Source organism: Mercenaria mercenaria, chromosome 12 (assembly GCF_021730395.1).
Source record: "Mercenaria mercenaria strain notata chromosome 12, MADL_Memer_1, whole genome shotgun sequence".
In the NCBI taxonomy this organism is placed as follows: domain Eukaryota; kingdom Metazoa; phylum Mollusca; class Bivalvia; order Venerida; family Veneridae; genus Mercenaria; species Mercenaria mercenaria.
This window is the reverse complement of record NC_069372.1, coordinates 31733159-31753674: the sequence shown is the minus strand read 5'-3', so window position 1 is coordinate 31753674 and position 20516 is coordinate 31733159. Positions and strand designations below refer to the sequence as shown.

Sequence of the window (20516 nt, the reverse complement as noted above, 5' to 3'; positions counted from 1 at the left end):
CTTTTTTACTCTTGTCCACGTTTTAAGTCGAACATTTCTCATCCAACCTTCACCAAACTTGAACAAAATGTGTTTGACCATAAGTCCTTGGCCAAGTTCGATAACTAGCCAAATCAGCCCAGGCACTTCGGAATTATGGCCCTTGAATTACCGAAGATCGGCCTTTTTACTCTTGTCCGTGCTCTAGACTTGTTTTACCTATGCTCGACCAGATTTACATGTATATTTCTCGAAACAAATTAAAAACTGACAAGGTTGTGGAAAACGTTTAGTTTCTGAATTGACCTACTTTATTGGTTAATTTCCACTCAAGCGTTTGGCTGGCATTGATCAGGATAAAATATTGCGCGGTTCAAACTATAGGGTGTAAAACACTAAATTTTAAAGTGACATTTTCCTATGCTCAACCAGACCGATTTCTTTTTTCAGAGGTAATCAGAGAATAAAAAAAACCGAATATTTTTAACGTCAAAACGAATATTTTCTAGTTTTGTTTGCAGATTTGAAAACTAATAAGTTTCAGACTTTCAAACAAGAGATAAAAACACCTACCTGAAAAGCGGGCAAAAGGAACACTGGTAAATGGTGTGTCTGCAGTATCCATCAAGTAATTTAACAAGAAATCGAACTGTTTTAACAATCAAACAAACCTAAAAACTTCAAAAAGTCAGATGTCCATAATCATGTTATCGAACTTGTCTTATGGCGCGGTGAATCTCTTTATCTCAAGCGTCTACATGACGCAACTAATGAAGGCGCCATTTGTGTTTTCACCCGTTGAGAGGTGGGCGTGTTTGTTTACATCTTAAATTTTACTTTCAAGTCGATAGTTTACAGATATAAGCTTATGTCAAATTATCAATAAAGGTTAGAAGACTATAAAATACGTTGTTCCAGTACTCTTCTTAAAGAATTCGGGAAAGACGCATCATTTTCTAAAGGAGATTCACGGTAAGTATTTTGACAGATGCAAAGAAGCTGTCGTCTGTAAACAAACAAGCCCCTTAAAGATCTAGATCAAATGTGTATGATGTCATACAAGGATGCTGGGAAGGAAATAAATGAACAACAATTGTAAGTTCAAAGGTTTATTTCAATAAACATGTACATTTATATTTATTATTGCGGTCGAGCACTTGGCTGGTCGAGCATAGGTAAAATGACTCTAAGTCGAACATGTTTCATCCGGTCTTCACCAAACTTGAACAAAATGCGTTTGACCATAAGTCCAGTCAGCCAAGTTCAACAACTAGCCAACTCTGCCCAGGCACTTCAGAATTATGGCCCTTGAATTACGAAAAATAGGCCTTTTTACTGTTGTCTGCGCTCTAAGTTGAACAGTTCTCATCTGATCTTCACCAAACTTGAACCAAATGTTTTTGACCTTAACTCCTGGGCCAAGTTTATTAACTAGCCAAATTGCTCGAGGCACTTCAGAATTATGGCCCTTGAATTACCCAAAATCAACCTTTTTTCTCTTCAAAGGTATATTTGTAGCGAGTAAACAGTATATAAAGACTGACTTTCTTATATAGATGATTAGGCAGTTGTGGGAGACATGCGCTTTTCTCAAAAGCATCTCTAGTTTTATATAATATGTATACAGCGTTTAAGAGTTCTTTGTAATTACCTGACACAGTGCAGTATATCAGTACAGTTTCACTGATCATTTGATGTTTTTCTGTATTTTTCCTAAATCAGTGTAACGAAGCTTATTATATGGATTGTTTTATGGAATACTAACTTAGTAAATTATGTATTCATCTATCTCCTCATACATAATTTGATTGTTAGATATTAAAGTTTGTTATCAAATATATCCAGCAAAGTTCTCACATGGGCACTTCAAAATGTACAGATTAGAAGAATTGACTTTATAAAGCCTAAATTAAAAAATGGTTTGTTTGTAGTGCTCCGACCGACCCATCAAAATAGTCCCGACCCCAAATTTTTTTTAGGCAGTCCAGGGGGCATTTTTTTTTTTAATTGTTTTCATCCTTTTTGATGCAAAATGCAATTTCAGCATCTGTATCTTAATATACAACAGATCATTCAGCATTTAGTTTCTAAAGTAGTATGCGACCACAGACCGCCGACTTCTTGCGCGTTTCGGAAGTCACAAGTTACGATCTCAGACTGACAGGGGTGTAAAATTCCACTCACTGGCTCGAGTTAAAGTCTGGATAGGACGAGTGGACTTCGCTGTATACTCGACCGATCGGGCGAGTGATTTTTACGTCGTAACTTTACCAAATTCAGAAATTACATCACGAATAAATACCTGGATTGACAGGAATTTACCCGCGAATCGTAAAGATATTAAAACGTCATGCCGGTAATTTTCCATTCCACGAGCACGTGCGACTTACATCGCCGTTATGTTTATCAACACCTACACAGAAAACGCGCGTAGTGCATTCATTTTCAATATAATCGCTTCAAATTTTCAACATCGTTTGAGAAGTAATACAGTTTGAATTCTATAATAATTTTGGTAAGATATCGACAGAAATGTAGGCAAATTTCCATAAAAACGATCAAATTTTCATATAATTATTTGTAAAATTTCAAACAGCGCGAATTTTATTATTTCTTTCTTTCTAAAAGAAAATAAATGAAACATACTATGGTCATAAAATTCAAACTTATGACCAGCAAGTACAAAAAAATAGAATTAAAAAGTCTTAAATAATGAAAAAGCGGCAGCAATTTAAATACATGGAGTAAAACTATTTTTGGCAAATGGATTTCTGTTAGTGCGGTTACGTGACCTCGTGAACGTAAATGGAAATGTGGTTTTAAAATAAAGCAGTATGATGTCGTTGCGTTTTTTTGTGCCCCCCCATGAGTGGTTGGGGCATATAGATTTGGTCTTGTCCGTCCGTGCGTGCGTGTGTCCGTCCGTCCGAAGCTCGTGATGCGCCTAGCTCGAAAAGTATTTGATATAAATTGATGAAACCTTGCATGAGTTTTTATCATGATATGAACTTGCGCACCTCCTATTTTTCTTCTGGCTCCGCCCCCTATTTTCAGAGTTATGGCCCCTGAAATAGTCAAAAATGCACATTTTTACCTTGTGACACGCCTAGCTCAAAAAGTATTTGATATAGATTCATGAAACCTTGCATAAGTCTTAATCATGATATGAACTTGCGCACCTCCTATTTTTCATCTGGCTCCGCCCCCTATTTTCAGAGTTATGGCCCCTGAAATAGTCAAAAATGCGCATTTTCATCTTGTGACACGCCTAGCTCAAAAAGTATTTGATATAGGTTCATGAAACCTTGCACAAGTCTTAATCATGATATGAACTTGCTCACCTCCTATTTTTTATTTGGCTCCGCCCCCTATATTCAGAGTTATGGCCCCTGAAATAGTCAAAAATGCACATTTTCACCTTGTGACATGCCTAGCTCAAAAAGTATTTGATATAGATTCATGAAACCTTGCATGAGTCTTAATCATGATATAAATTTGCGCACCTCCTATTTTTCATTTGGCTCCGCCTCCTATTTTTAGAGTTATGGCCTCTGAAATAGTCAAAAATGTACATTTTCACCTTGTGACGCACCTAGCTCAAAAAGTATTTAATATAAATGGTTAAAAACATGCATAAGTCTTTATCATGATATAAACTTGCACACCTCTAATTTTTTGGCTGACTCCACCTCTAGTTTTTAAAGTTATGTCCCCTGAAATAGTAAAAATATGCACTTTTTCACCTAATTATGTGCCTAGAATACAGAGTTTTAGCCCTTGAAATAGCCAAAATAGTGGATTTTTTGTTTGTGATGCTCATAGCTCAAAAAGTATAGGGCCTAGTATAGGGCCTAGAATAATGAATCCTTTTCATAAAATGTTTGTTGAGGCTATACCCCATTAAGACTGCAAACATTTGAATTATTGCCCCTTATTTGTGACAAATGTACCAGTGGGGGGCACACCCTGTGTCCTACAGACACATTCTAGTAATAAGTTTTAAATTAATCTTTGTACATTTATTTTTTAACATGACACTTTGTAAGATATTCTTCTCTAAAAAAGATGTAAATTCCATGATGGATAGGTCACAGAGGTAGGATATCCACTATCATCGTTTGACACAATTACTTGTCAGTTTATTCGTGATATTGCACTTTAGCTTCTAAAAAAAAGAAGATTACTTTTTTAGTCAGTATTGATTTCTTCTCAATAATTTGAAGAATTGAGGCGGTATGATCAAACAGTGATGTTTCACATGGCGCGAAAACATGACGTAATGCCATGACAATCTCGGGCAACTATACCGCTTTGATCTCCACTTAGATGCCATGATACCGACATACTTCTTTTAGCTCTTTGAGGGGGTTTTAATTGATGATGAAAACAAGGTCAATTACTTAGTTTATCAACGGAAAAATTACCGATAATTGTTTTTCTCGCTTTCAATACAAGTGGGTGATGTTTATTGTGTCTATATTTTTGGGACATTTTTCAAAATAATTATTTTTTCGGGAAATAAGTCTTGAGAAAGTGAAAATAACTAACTATTTTATGCTGTCTTAACACTTTAGGAAAATACGGTAGGGATTATAAGTACTATCGATGCAGTTATTATAGAGAGCAACTGGGTGGTGGAAACGACTAACCAGAGTGAAAGAAAAAAAAGAATGTCTGCTGTAAAAAGGAAATTTAAGAAGAACAAATATGCTTCTTTAAAAAGGAAGTGTAGTGTACAAGACAATATTATTTTCTACATTTGAAATTTACTTACTGAACAAGTAAAATACTCCTTTCATAAAAATGACAATATTTTGTATTGTTAGGGCAAGTGACTGTTCACTAAGGGCGAGTAGATTTTACTGGCTACTAGTCCTGCAGGGCGGGTGGTGCGAAAATTTTTTTACACCCTACTGAGTACTGCCAAATGTTGTATCCAGATTAATGATATTGGGTACACGGAATTTAGACAAAAGATGTAACAGTTGCCACCATTTCATTCCTAGCAAAGATATAACAGAGGCCACCATTTTGTTCCCATCAAAAGATGTAGCTGAGGCCACAATTTCATACCTGTCACAAGATATAACAGAGGCCACCATTTCATTTCTATCATTAAAAATGTAAAACTGTGTACTATTTCATTGATACCAGGGGAAGGACAACAAACATTTTTCAATACCTACCTCTTTCCCCACCCCACCCCCACCACCACCAGGTTGAACAGCTTTGGAGGTCTGCAGTGAGGTCATTATAAACTTTCTGTCTCTACCTGTGTCCAGATTAATGACATTTGAATACTCAAAACTCATAACAGAGGCCACTCTTTCATTACTGTCAAAAGATGTAACAGAGGCCACCCTTTCATTCCTATCAGAGATGTACCAGAGGCCACCATTTCATTCCAATCAAAAAATGTAACAGAAGACACTATTTCATTCCTGTTAAAAGCTGTAACAGAGGACACTATTTCATTCATATATTTCTAACATTTCCAGGGGGAGGACAGCGAACTTTCTTCCTTACCTACCTCTTCCCACCCAAACTCACAACTAACAGGTTGGACAGTTGGAGTTCAGTAGTGGGTCATTATAAACCTTCTGTTTCTTCCTGTGTCCAGATAAATGACATTTGAATACTCAAAACTTAGACCAAAAATGCATCAGAGGCCATAATTTCATACACAAAGGGTATGACAGCATCTGTAGTGAGAACAACTGTCCTGTAAAAGGTTTTAGGGAATGAGGGTTGGGAGTGTCGAGTTTGGTGCATCCTAGTCTATATATCCACAGTAGTGTCATTCAGTTCTACAAAAAAATTGACTGATTATATAATGTAAGATCTGGTTAAAAATGTCTGCATGCAAGCATGTGCAAGTTTGTGCTTTATGAAATTACTGGTAGAATTGTCAGCCATGCATGTTCTAACTTAAAAAAAAAAAAATCCCTACCTACCTACCCACTCCTAAAAATCTGGGTCGGAGCACTACAAACAAACAATTTTTTAATTTAGGCCTAATCTAAGAGTATATTCATCTCTTTATCATTTTCTTTTTCTCTTTTCAGTCTAAAAATACTCTTGTTGAGTATTTACATTCTTAAAGTTCTCTTGTTGAGTATTTACAGTCTTAAAGTTCTCTTGTTGAGTGTTTACAGTCTTAAAGTTCTCTAGTTGAGTATTTACAGTCTTAAAGTTCTCTTGTTGAGTATTTACAGTCTTAAAGTTCTCTTGTTGAGTGTTTTCATTCCTGGAATACTCTTGTTGAGTGTTTTTATGCCCCCACACATTTATGTGGGGAATATACTTGTTGAGTAGTGTTTTTATGCCCCTACACATGTATGTGGGGAATACTCCTGTTGAGTGTTTTTATGCCCCCACACATTTATGTGGGGAATACTCCTGTTGAGTGTTTTTATGCCCCCACACATTTATGTGGGGAATACTCTTTGTTGACTGTTTTATGCCCCCACACATTTATGTGGGGAATACTCTTGTTGAGTGTTTTTATGGGCTCCACATTTTTGTGGGGGCATATAGCGCTGCTGCTGTCCATAAGCACATACATCCCGAAATCTTGAGTGTCCGACCTCTCCCACACTATTAGCCTTATTTGCTTCAAACTTTTACAGATGAACTAGCTAGATGTGTAGATGACCATAAAGGAAGGAATTTTTGCTTCGACTATTTTTACTGCAGTTATGGTCCTTTGATAGTCTTGCTATATAGAATATAAAGAAAAATCTTGTGTATCCAACTCCTCCCACACTATTAGCCTGTTTTGCTTCAAACTTTCACAGATGAGCAAGCTTTATGTGCAAGATGACCATAAAGGAAGGAATTTTTTCTTTGACTATTTTTATGGCAGTTATAGCCATTTGAGGTTTTAAGGTTGAGACCTATAACTACCGCATTTTGGAGCTTACAAGAATATCAAACTGACAGTTTTCACTGAAGGCAAATTAATCCGCCGTCCGAGAAACATAAAGGCTTTTACCCATTTTTCAGGCTTATCAACAGATATTTGTTATTGATAAACTGTTCTCCGAACCTTGTTCTACAGTCTGAGGTATTTTATACAAATGTGAATACAATAGTGTTAAAGAATGTGTAATTTCGCATGAGAAAATATGTTTTTATGTCTGTTGATCCATCATGGCTAACTAGAAAAGTGAAGGTATATTCCTTTAAAACATGTCAGAAAACCCTGGATGTGACCGAAGTACATGAAAAAATGCTGGTAAAAATAGTTTAAAACGTATTATAAAAATTTCTCTTATTTATCTTTAATATTACATATTGCACTCGTGAGTAGTGAGACAGCGTAAGATCCAAATTATTTTGTACTTGTATAGACATGTGGTTCTGTCTACCTGTCCCCGTCTATGTAGGCTAAGAAACCGTTTGATTTCATCTAAAAATAGATTAGTTCTTATGTTAAAAATATTTTAAAAAAAAAAAAAAAAAAAAAAAAAACAGATCTATAAGTTTTTCCGCCATTCAACGTAACGTATCCTTCATGACGTCACGTCCGTTGTTTTATTATGTATTTATCCTGATGAAGGCGTAAGCGCCGAAACGTTGATAAAAGATAAATATTCACGTGTTGTTGTTGAATTTTACCATCGTAAATATATTTTTAGAAGTACTTCCCTTTATTCATAAACTTTTCTTATGATAGATCTCATTATTTATTTCCTATAATATTATTTAATATTATTTTATAATAATTTTTTGACGACTGATGTAAAATTGAGTCAAAATATTTGTTTAAGTTCATCTAATTTTTGGCTCACCTGAGCATGAGCAATGCTCAGGTAAGTTTTTCTGATTGCTCGATGTCCGGCGTCCGGCGTCTGTCTGTCGTCCGTCTGTCGTCTGTCTGTCGTCTGTCAACATTTAGCTTGTGTATGCGATAGAGGCTGTATTTTTCAACTGATCTTCATGAATTTTGGTCAGAATGATTACCTTGATGAAATCTAGGTCGAGTTTGAAAATGTGTCATCTGGGATCAAAAACTAGGTCACTAGGTCAAATCAAAGAAAAACCTTGTGTATGCGATAGAGGCTGTATTTTTCAATTGATCTTTATGAAATTTTGTCAGAATGATCACCTTGATGAAATCTAGGCCAAGTTCTAAAATGGGTCACTCGGGGTCAAAAACTAGGTCACTAGGTCAAATAAGGGAAAAACCTTGTGTATGCAATAGAAGCTGTATTTTTCAACTTATCTTCATGAATTTTGGCCAGAGTGATAACCTTGATGATATCTAGGCCGAGTTCGAAAATGGGTTATCTGGCATTAAAAAGTAGGTCACTAGGTTAAATCAAAGAAAAACTTTGTGTATGCGTTAGAGGCTGTATTTTTCAGCTGATCTTCATGAAATTTTGTCAGAATGATCACCATGATGAAATCTAGGCTGAGTTCGAAAATGGGTCATCTGGGGTCAAAAACTAGGTCAAATCAAAGAAAAACCTTGTGTATGCGATAGAGGCTGTATTTTTCGAATGATCTTCATGAATTTTTGTCAGAATGATTGCTTTGATAAGATCTAGGTCAAGTTTGAATATGGGTCATCGGGGATCAAAAACTAGGTCACTAGCTTAAATCAAATAAAAACCTTGTGTATGCAATAGGGGCTGCATTTTACACCGGATCTTTATGAAATTTAATCAGAATGTTTGTCTATATGAAATCTAGGTGGAGTTTGAATATGGGTCATCTAGGGTCAAAAACTAGGTCACCCGGTCAAATTAAAGAAAAACCTTGAGTACGCAATAGGGGCTGCATTTTACACTGGATATTCATAAAATTTAGTCTGAATGATTGCCTTGACGAAATCTAGGTCAAGTTAGAATATGGGTCATCTGTGGTCAAAAACTAGGTCACTAGGTCAAATAAAAAAAAAACTTGTGTATGCAATAGAGACTGTATTTTTCAATTGATCTTCATGAAATATGGTCAGAATGCTAGCCTTGATGAAATTAAGGTAAAGTTTGAATATGGGTCATCTGGGGTCAAAAACTAGGTCGCTAGGATATATCAAAGAAAAACATTTTGTATGCGATATAGGCTGTATTTTTCAATCGAGGTTGATGAAATTTAGTCAGAATGATTGCCTTGATCAAATCTAGGTCAAGAATGTAGGTTATCTTAGCTCAAAAACTAGGTCAGTAGGTCAAATTGAAGAAAATGCTTGTTTACACTTAAGAGACCACATATTTGATGCAATCTTAATGAAAATTGGTCAGAATATTTGTTTCCATGAAATCACTATGTCAAACATGTTTACACTGTTATGGTGTGTTTCTCAGGTGAGTGACCTAGGGCCATCTTGGCCCTCTTGTTGTAAATGTAACTATAGTATATATTGCTACATTACCCTGTTGTAGCAGTATACTGCCCAACTATTGTGTATAACATGGGATGTTTTACATGCAATCATCGTGCATCTGCAAACATTTATGTTACATATTTGTTCCTAATAATTACACCATTTAATATATAAAATTAAATAGAGCTATTTTAATATTTACAAGATAGATACTGACATTCCCTTTGAATCTTAAATATGTTTGGACTTTTAGCAGGACTTGACGGTGACGTTTAACAACGTTACGTCAGTTCCAGATTTGTATTTCAATTGTTGTTGAATGGAAAGAACGCCATGATGTAGAAATTTACTCGAAATTTGTCATTTTGATAAAGCCATAAGGCCAAAACGTAAATGAAATAGAGTGAAAACTATAGAGTCTTTAAAAATAGATTGTTATGCAAAATAGAATCATAGCAGTAACGGGTGATTAGGTATGTAGAATATCACATGGGGGCGTTTGCATGATGTGAAGTTTCTTGATGTAGGCCTACATACATGTGTACCCGATTAATGAAACTGTTCCATTTCCTTTAAGCAAAGTAGAATCAAAGCATATCACATTAGGGGGCATTTGCGTGATGTGCAGTTTCTTGATGTAACCCTATATTCATGTGCCCTGCCAGAGCTTTGCTTAGTGACTTGCAGCTATATAAGTACAATATAAATATATCTTCTGAAAAAAAAAGAGAAAAACAAAGAAGAGATCCATGTTCCTGAATTGTCAAAACATAACATATTTAGCTCTACAGTAACAAGATTTTTGTGTGCACAGTTCATTCCTTTTCTGAAAACTGTGTGGAAGTCGAAACAGCAGGATTTTGGGGTTACTATCGCTGTTAGATACATCTAGTTCCTAGTTTGGTGGACCTCACTGACTTCTACTGTTGTTTTAGCAGGGTCGGTTGTTTGTAGAAACTGTTTTTACAAGGGTCAAGGTCACAGGGACCCCCCCCCACCCCATATTCCCCCTCTAGGGTAGACATATTGTTTTTGCCCTGTCTGTCTGTCACACTTTGTTTCCAATCAATAACTAGAGAAACGTTAGACCTAGAACCTTCAAACTTCATAGGGTGATAGGACTTACAGAATAGATAACCCCTATTGTTTTTTGGGTCACTCCATAAAAGGTGAAGGTCACAAGGGCCTGATCATCGAAAACCATTTCCGATCAATAACTTGAGAACCACTTGACCCAGAATGTTGATACTTCATAGGGTGATTGGACATCACACTACATTTCCGATCAATAACTAGAGAACCGTTTGACCTTAGAGAACCTTCAAACTTCATAGGATGGCAGAGCTTATGGAGAACACGACCCCTATTGTTTTTGGGGCCACTACATCAAAGGTCATGGTCACAGGGTCCATCCGTCTGTCACACTTCATTTCTATTAATAACTGAAGAACCATTTGACCTAGAACCTTCAAACTTAATGTTGAAAATCTTATCCAATTCATTACTTGAGAACCACTAAGCCCAGAATGTTGAAACTTAGTGGAATGATTAGACATGCCAAGTATATGATCCCTATTGCAGCCAACCATCAGTGTCTCTTTGACTTTCGCTCCTGTCCCCTATTGACTTCATGCCTATACAACTATGCATTGGTGGACATGCGCTTTTCTACAAAAGCATCTTCTAGTTTATGTATATTCTTAGTAGGTTGCCCAATTACTTAGAAGATGTTGTATTTGCATATTAAATTGTAATATGTTCTCTGAAAAATGTGCCTAGGCAGGGGACATAGGTAACTCTGTTACAAATTTTTGTTAAATTTGTACTTATTTTAAAATAACACTATCAGGATAGGAAAATCAAATTTTGAAAATACTTCTCAGTGATCACAAATAAGTGTAAATGATCAGAACAAATCACATAGTTGATCAAAATCTGATTAACCACCTTTAAAATACTAGTGTTCATTGTGTTACAGTCAGTCGTATTTGTTATCAAAATGACATTGATGAATCGGGAATATTATAATGTACAATGTATTTATTTTACAATGCTTCATGATTGAGCATTGTTTTACTTTTATAAGGGTTCAGGGTGAGCTGTTAGTGTAGGTGGATGATATGACTTCCATCGTCTGTTGTCAACAATTTTACTTAAATATCTTCTTCTCTGAAACTACTGGTCAGAATTACACCAAACTTGGCCTATATAGCATCCTTGCAAGGTCTTCTCTCAAATTTGTTCAAATGGGTGCACTTGGTCCCTTTTAGAGCTAAATATAGAAAAACCTTTAAACAACTTCTCATGAACCACTTGATGGATCTTTGCTGAACTTGGTCTGTAGCATCACTGTAAGGTCCTTTCTTAAATTATTTCAGACAGGTGCTGAGACTTGGCCCCCTGTTAGGGGCTGCTAGAGCTAAAAATAGAAATACCTTTAAAATACTTCTCCTCATTAACTGTTTGATGGATCTTCAGCTATCTTTTTCTATAGCATCATTGTAAGGTCTTCTGTCAGATTTGATCAAATAGGGACACTTGGCCCCTTTTATGGGCCACTAGAGCAAAAAGTAGAAATACCTTTAAGCAACATCTACTTATGAACCAGTCAAACTTGGTCTGTAGCATTAGTGTAAGGTCCTCTCTCAGATTTGTTCAAATGGGGGTACTTAGTTCCTTTTAGGGGACGCTAGAGCTAAAAATAGAAATACTTTTAAACAACTTCTTCTCATGAACAACTTGATGGATCAGGCGCCTACCTGGGCATATGCACTGAAGCACATGCATATGTTTTATTTTCAAAAGTGAAAAAAATAGAAAAGGTGGTGTGTTTTTTTTTAAATGCAATAAAATATTAGACCTAAGAGCACTACTGGATGCACATGCCATTAAAGGGGTCATGAAATTGCCCTTAATTTTTTCAAACATTTTTAACAGAGTTTTAACAGGTCACCATTAAAATTCACCCATTATTTCTTACTATATAATGTTATTTTCATGACCATAGTTTTAATGCCATACATTAAAAATGACTGATGGCCATGAAAAGCTGCATAAAATAAACCATTAAAATAAGTTAACAGGCTTCTTAAAACTCCATGAAAAATTTTAATTGGCATGAAATTAATGTGTCATTAAAAAAGTACCCCTTAATTTCACATTAATTAGTAAGAACTGATGGGGCCATTAATTTTTTAATACCCTGTTAATGGCCGTTAATTATTAAAAAATTGATTAATGGTCTCATTAAATACCTCAAATTCAATTTTAATAGGTTCATAATATTTTAATTGCTATCGAATTAAGGGCCATGAAAATGTGCCATCAGAATTAGACATCTTAAGATAATCAACTTCATATTAATATCTGCCATATTGATTTAAAGTGGCGTTATGCGCATCTAATACTGCATATAGTGTGTTTTGGGTGAGTGTTCTATAAAAGCAATTTTCGGTTGCTGTGCATTTAGATGTGTTAAATTAACGATAATGCCGCATTAGTATTTGAAGTTGATGCTTTAAAAATAAAGAAATCGGACAGATAAAATAATAGATATTTTTTTCAATCTTCTGCGCAATGACCTCCCTTACTTCTGAAGTAGAAGGGAAGCAACTCCTGCTTGCAGTTTGACGTTTTTTAAAAAGACTGCCCCAGTCAAAATAAGAAAAGTCATATTTGGAAACTTATTATTTTGTACTGGTAACAGGAAGAGTTTGGTATGTTAGGTTAAAAGCTATAATTTCCTCCATCCTTTTTACATGCACATCTATTTAAGCTTGACTTTTACTTGAAAAATGCATATAATTCAACTTTAAACTACGTATTACTACACATGTAATAGTATCTATACATATGTACTGTTTTGTAAAATGCTAGAAGAATATTTGTTTCTTCTTTTTTTCTCTTATTACAAAAAATGTAGTTTGTAATGTAAACACATGTAACAGCCTCGTACAAACATTAAATTTTGTTATATTGTATCATTATTCTGTAATATGTTCATATGAAATGAAAAGAATTAATGGGGTTAATTAACAGTTTTTCCTATTTTAATGGATATTTTACAGGGTTTTAAAGCATGTTTAATGGTATGTACATCCAGTAGTGGAGGGTAGGAGTAAACAGACCTATTCTGACTAGTGTACAAAATATCAAATAAAAAGCAATCCTAATAGAGGTTGAAATATACAAATTTTAATGTTGGAGGTTATATAGTTACAAGATTTAGCTTAGCAAAGGGTTCCTTCTAGCACATATGCAATATTCTGTCTTTTAAGAAAATCTGATTAAATTTTAGCATCTGATGTTTAATATGACAGTGATGAAAATCTGATAGTATACTTTTGACCGCAGTATTTAAACCTTCTGAATTCTGTGCAGAAGTACAGTCAACTTGCCAAATCAGTTAACAATTCTTAGACAAAAGATGGATCTAATCTAATGAGTTTGAGCTCCATGAGTACTGTAGATAACTCTTGTATGTTTCCTGACTTGGATTTTAGAGGTCTTGAATTCTTCAAAGTAGAATATTTTTGAGCATACCTCACAGTTTCTTAGATAAAACTACACAGTACCATTTTGAAGAGTGAAACACACACTTTGAAATGTAGATGTACAGATTCTCATTATATTCTGCCTTGAAATGTTTATTTCTAATACTTGTCAGAAAAAATCTATTTTTAAATGGATAGAAAATATGATAAACTAGGTGATCCCCTATTGGCAAAAGTGATCCCCTAGGCTATTGGTGAATAGGACAGGTTTAAATATTTCTTCAAAACTTCAGACATAAAAGTTCGATTCAAATAAATAAAACATTTATATGAATGCAAGCAATAGTTGTAAGTGTTATTAAGTTTAGATATCATGAAAGTCTAAACATTCTTCACTACATGCTAAAAGTGTAGATAGTGATCAGCTATTGGTGAGTTATCTGTAGCCCTCCCTCATATGTTTTAGTTACATGGCTAACACACGCGAGCACCTGAATAGATATACACAAAAATATTTCCCATATGCATTTACGAAATACAAGAAAAAGATAAAAAAATGAAAGCAAGCATCTGCAAACCTGACCTTTAGCATTTGCAAATTGCACAGATATATTTGAAGCTGACCAGCAACTATTTTATTACATGATTATTTGGCAGGAGTCTATTCTTAGATCGTACATATTCATTATATTAATCTCTATTCTACAGTATCAAACATTCAGTTCATGGGTTAATGTTGAGCGCAAATAACCAATCTATGCTATTTACCAAACGCGCAGCGCATATAACAAATTTTTGTACGTTGGTTATATGCGCAACAATTTACCAATTGTTGCGCAGGATAAATTTACCCTGCGCGATTTACCAAATGCGCAGCACAAATAACAAATGTAACTTTATATATCAGAAATTTGCATTTCGTGTTTGATAAATCATGCAGTTGGTCAATTTATTAATAAATATAGATGTCAAAAAATGCTGAATATCTTGGTACTTAAATTATGTGTCATAAATTTGTTTCTACATCAGTAAATTCACGACAGTTGGTCACCAGGTTTCAATACCTACGATCTTATACAAGATGCAATAAAACCCAAACATGCGTGAAGGTGTGATTTCCTCCAGCTTGCACACGTCGTCCTCTGGTATGTTTTAGGCTATTTTTATCATTTTCTACTTCACCCGAGCACACACTTAGCAAAATATCATTTTTATTATATTGAAATATCTTGAAATTTCACAATAATATTCTTTTTACCAACGGGAGCATATCTCTCAACATGTCTAAGATAAAAGATAAAAATAAAAAAGTCACTGAATTAAAAGAAATTTCTTACAGATCTTATCTATATTATTATTAGTAGTTTGTTTGTTTGTTTGTTTTGGGTTTAACGCCGTTTTTCAACAGTATTTCAGTCATGTAACGGCGGCCAGTTAACCTAACCAGTGTTCCTGGATTCTGTACCAGTACAAACCTGTTCTCCGCAAGTAACTGCCAACTTCCCCACATGAATCAGAGGTGGAGGACTAATGATTTCAGACACAATGTCGTTTATCAAATAGTCACAGAGAACATACGCCCCGCCCGAGGATCGAACTCACGACCCCGCGATCCGTAGACCGACGCTCTACCTACTGAGCTAAGCGGGCGGGCATTATTAGTAGTAGTAGTATTAGTATTATTATTTTATAGTACAAAATCAATTGAATAAAGAGTAGGCCTAATTTTCATCAAAACGTAAACGAAATTTTATATTTTGTAGCTGCACAAGATATGTGTTCGGTGCCCTGCGCTAAATGAAAATCTGGAAATTACTCTGATAACTTTAATATCTTTTATAAATCATATTAACTTTTACTTAGATTTCCGATTACAGACTAAAACTATAGTTTTTTTTACAAATCTAAATGGATCTATAATGTTGCACTTGTAACTTGCGTGGGAGGTCGGTCCTGCGCTAATAGCAAAGTTTGAAATTACACTGTATTTCAAATATATTTCATTCATAAAACATACTATTTATGTAACTTTCAAATGAATACTGTAAAAAAAATCAATATAAAAAGAGTGATTTTGTCATAACGAGAACGAAATATTACATTTTTTATCTGCGCAAGATGTGTTGTCTGCGCTAATAATAAATCAAGAAATTACTCTGAAACTAGAATATCTTTTATAAATCATATTAACTTTACTTTGATTTACGATTACAGACTAAAACTGTAGTTTTTTTACAAATCTAAGTGGATCTGTAATGTTACACCTGTAACTTGCGTGGGAGGTCGGTCCTGCGCTAATAGCAAAGTTTGAAATTACACTATATTTCAAATATATTTCATTCATAAAACATACTATTTATGTAACTTTCAAATGAATACTGTCAAGAAAATGATTAGAAAAAGGGTGATTTCTGTCATAACGAGAACGAAATATTACATTTTTTATCTGCGCAAGATGTGTGTCTGCGCTAATAATAAATCTGGACATTACTCTAATAGCTTGAACATCTTTTATAAATCATATTAACTTTTACTTTGATTTACGATTACAAACTAGAACTATAATTTTTCTAAATGGATCTATAATGTTACACCTGTAACTTGCGTGGGAGGTCGGTCCTGCGCTAATAGCAAAGTTGGAAATTACACTGTATTTCAAATATATTTCATTCATAAAACATACTATTTATGTAACTTTCAAATGAATACTTTAAAAAATCAATATAAAAAGAGTGATTTTTGTCATAACGAGAACGAAATATTACATTTTTTATCTGCGCAAGATGTGTGTCTGCGCTAATAATATATCTGGAAATTACTCTAATAACTTGAATATCTTTTATAAACCATATTAACTTTTACTTTGATTTACGATTACAGACTAAAACAATAGTTTTTTTTTACAAATCTAAATGGATCTATAATGTTACACCTGTAACTTGCGTGGGAGGTCGGCCCTGCGCTAATAGCAAAGTTTTCATTTATCAAAAGCTACAATTTCAGCCTGTAATCACAAAACAATGATAAAGTTAGCATGGTTTATGAAAGATATCCAAGTTATCAGGATTATTTCCAGATTTTTTTTACTAGCGCAGGGCAAACACATCTTGCGCAGATAACAAATGTAATATTTCATTCTCGTTATGACGGAAATCAGGATTCTCTCTATTTTTTTCTACTCCGAAAACATTTTTTATGAAGTTACATAAATAGCATCCTTTAGAATTGAAATATGTTTGAAATATCGGCGTCAGTTCAGAATTTGCTATTAGCTCAGGAACAACATCCTGTGCAGGCTACGATGAAACATTATATTCAGATTTTCAAAAACTACATTTTTAGATTGTAATCGAAAAACGAAGTAAAGATTAAAATGGTTTGAAAAAGATATTCAAGTTATTGGAGTAATTTTCAGAGTTCTATTAACGCAGGACACACATCTTGCGCACCTACAAAATGTAAAATTTCGTTCACATTTTGACGAAACTTATTAGTTATTTTATCTGTCTCACTATAAAACATTAAAAATGATGTAAGTATAAAAGATCTGTAAGAATCGTCTTTTAATTCTGCTTATTTTTGTTTATTTTTAATCTTGGCCATGTCAAGAGATATGCATTGGTATGATGAAAAAAGCGATATGGTGAATTGTGGTAAGTGTGTGGCAATTCAGTCTTTTATGTAAGTCTTCTTTATGTCCTATATCCGGTATAAAATGACTGCGTGTGATCGAATCGGTTATGAAATGAATAGAGAGGACGATGTGGCTATCCGAAGGAAATCACACCTTCACTCATGTTTGAGTTTTATTGCATATTGTATCATACTGCAGATATTGAAACCTGGTGACCGACTTCCATGAATTTACTGATGTTGAAATAAATTTATGACACATTTTTAAAACCAAGATTTGCAATATCAGTCTGTAATTGTTAAACAATGTAAAAGTTAGCACGGTTTATGGCAGTTATTCATATTATCAGAGTAATTTCCGGATTTTCTATTAGCGCAGGACACATCTTGCGCAGCAACAAAGATCCGTTCACGTTCTGGCGAAAATTACTCTTTTGTACTACAAAACATTAAAAAATATCAATACGATCTGTAAGGCCAGAGTTTTTTTATTTTTCGTTTTACGGGAGCGCCGGTCCTAAATATTGCAAAAGTGGAATAAAATTAAAATTCAATTTCCCGAGTTTTATTTTATTTTTTCCGCCGGTCGGCTGTTTACAGCCCCAAAGAAAATAAAATTAGTGTATTCACCTGGACGTAATTTCACAGGAAGGGAGTTTAACGCGTGCAAAATGTCGTGTTTTGCCGCACATTTATCGGCATTAACAGGGTGTAAAATTCCACTCGCCTGCTCGCATTGGCGAGTTAAGTCTGAGTAGGACGAGTGGACCTCGCTGTGTATTCGGACGATCGGGCGAGTGGTTTTTTTACGTCCTTACTTTACCAAAATTCAGAAATTACATCTACAAAACGTCAACAAACTTTCAGATGGTTCAGTCGCTACCCGGATTGACTGGAATTTACCCGCGAATCGTAAAGATATCAAAACGTCATGCCGGTAATTTTCCATTCCACAAGCACGTGTGACCTTAGTATCGTAACATCTAATTTACATCGACACGTACACAAAAACCGTGCGTAGTGCATTCATTATTTAATATTTTCGCTTCAAGTTTTCAACACCCCTTGAGAAATAATACTTTTTGATTTCTATAATGATTTTAATAAGATATCGACAGAAATGTAGGCAAAATTCTATAAAAACGGTCGAATTTTCATATTATCATTTGTAAAAATTCAAACAGCGCGTTTTTTGTTACTTATTTCTTTCTAAAAGTAAATAAATGATGAATACTATGGGCTTAAAATTCAGACTTTTGACCAGAAAGTACAAAAAAACAGAATAAAAAAATCTTAAATAATGAAAAAGCGGCTGCGATTACAATACATGGAGTAAGACGATTTTTGGCAAACAGATTTCTGTTAGTGCGGCAGAATAGGTTACGTGACCTCGTGAACGTAAGTAGAAATGCGATTTTAAAATAAAGCAATGTGATGTCACTGCGGGTTTTAAGAAGTTTTAAATGAATCTTTGTACATGTATTTTTGACCAACAATTTAAAAGTTTTTCTTGTCAAACAATAATGTAAATTCCTCGAGGGCAAATAGGTCACAGAGGTAGGATATCCACTATAGTAACTATCGTTTGAGACATTTACCTTTTATACGGGATATAGCACATTCGCTTTTGATAACAAATTAAAGAAGAAATTTTTTATTGATTTTTATTTCTCATCAATTTTAAGAACCGATGTGGTACGATCAGACAGTGATACATGCACATGGCGCGAAAACATGACGTAATGCCATGACAATCTCGAGCAAAAATACCGCTTTGATCTCCGCTTCAGATGTCAAGATACTGACACACTTCTTTTAGCTCTTAGAGGGGGTGTAAATTGATCATGAAAACAAGGTCAACATTACTTAGTTTATCACTGAATAATTACCGACAATCTTTAACGTTTTTTTCTCTCTCTTTCTACACGGGTGGATGGACGATGATTGTGTCCAAAATTTTTTAGACACTTTTCAAAATATATATTTTTCGGGAAATAATACTATTGTACATAATACTCTAAATTAAATTGTCTAAAGATTGTCTTACTCACATTTTGTTTTCAATAGATTCAACGTACAAGTTTGCCATAGAAAGGTAATACAATATCAAAGGTGCTTTGACATTAAATTTTATTCAAAACATTAATTAGTTGTTTGCAGAACAAATAAATGTTTGTAACAGCAGATTTTTTTTACATTTTTATTTCAATGGTGACCCCTCACACTTTACACAGGCTTGGGACTGTCTGGCATAAAGCAGCTGGTAGTGTTGGCAAAATCTCAGACAGATGGTCCATTTCTTTTGTAACTTCAATAGAATTCATAAGTGTATAAAGAATAATAAAGAATACTTTTTATTGGAGACAATATTTTGACAAAAAGTGATGTAACTTCAGTACTTGAACTTAGTGTAGTATAAAAAGGTGCAAATTACAGAAGCAACTTCAGTACTTGAACTAAGTGTATTATAAAAAGGTGCAAATGAGTTAAATGAGGTAAATTTTCAGATTACTTTTTGCTAGATTATCTTTCGTTTTTCATCACTGAAAAAAAAATCTTGCCCTCTGCACTGTGACTGTTATTCAAAGTTATTAAATACTTTATTTTGCTGATAAAATCCAGTATATTATGAGCTGGCATAAACTGTAAAGTTAGCTCTTTAAAGATGATATTGGTGAAAGATACAATAAGTAAATATTATGTATAAAAAGCAGAGGTTACACAGCAGAAGATGCAAGCAAACCAAACCACCAAAACTACTATACTACTAAGCCACTTTATACCAGACCTGTTTAGTCTCTACTTGCTGTCACTGAAATTTACTGTGGCTGTTGTAACAGATAAAATAATTTTTGTCTTCCACTTAAATTAAGTAAAACAAGCTTTCTGAATTTTAAAGACTTGCCAGTGTGAGTTACAGTGCCTGAAGCAGTTTATTCACAAGTATGCATGAAACTTTTATTCAATGTTCATCCTGTATAAATGGCTTTTATAGTCTTAAAACATAACAATACATCACAATATTAAATACTGGACACAAACACAAGTAAACAAAACTTGAAACGAAAGTTCATCAAAAT

At 34.3% G+C, this 20516-nt stretch overlaps 1 protein-coding gene across 2 annotated transcripts in view; it reads left to right on the top strand.

Annotated features, from left to right (window-relative positions):
• Positions 1-20516, top strand: part of LOC123533603 (notchless protein homolog 1-like) — a 154669-nt gene that overhangs the window by 71562 nt on the left and 62591 nt on the right. The window lies entirely within an intron of this gene.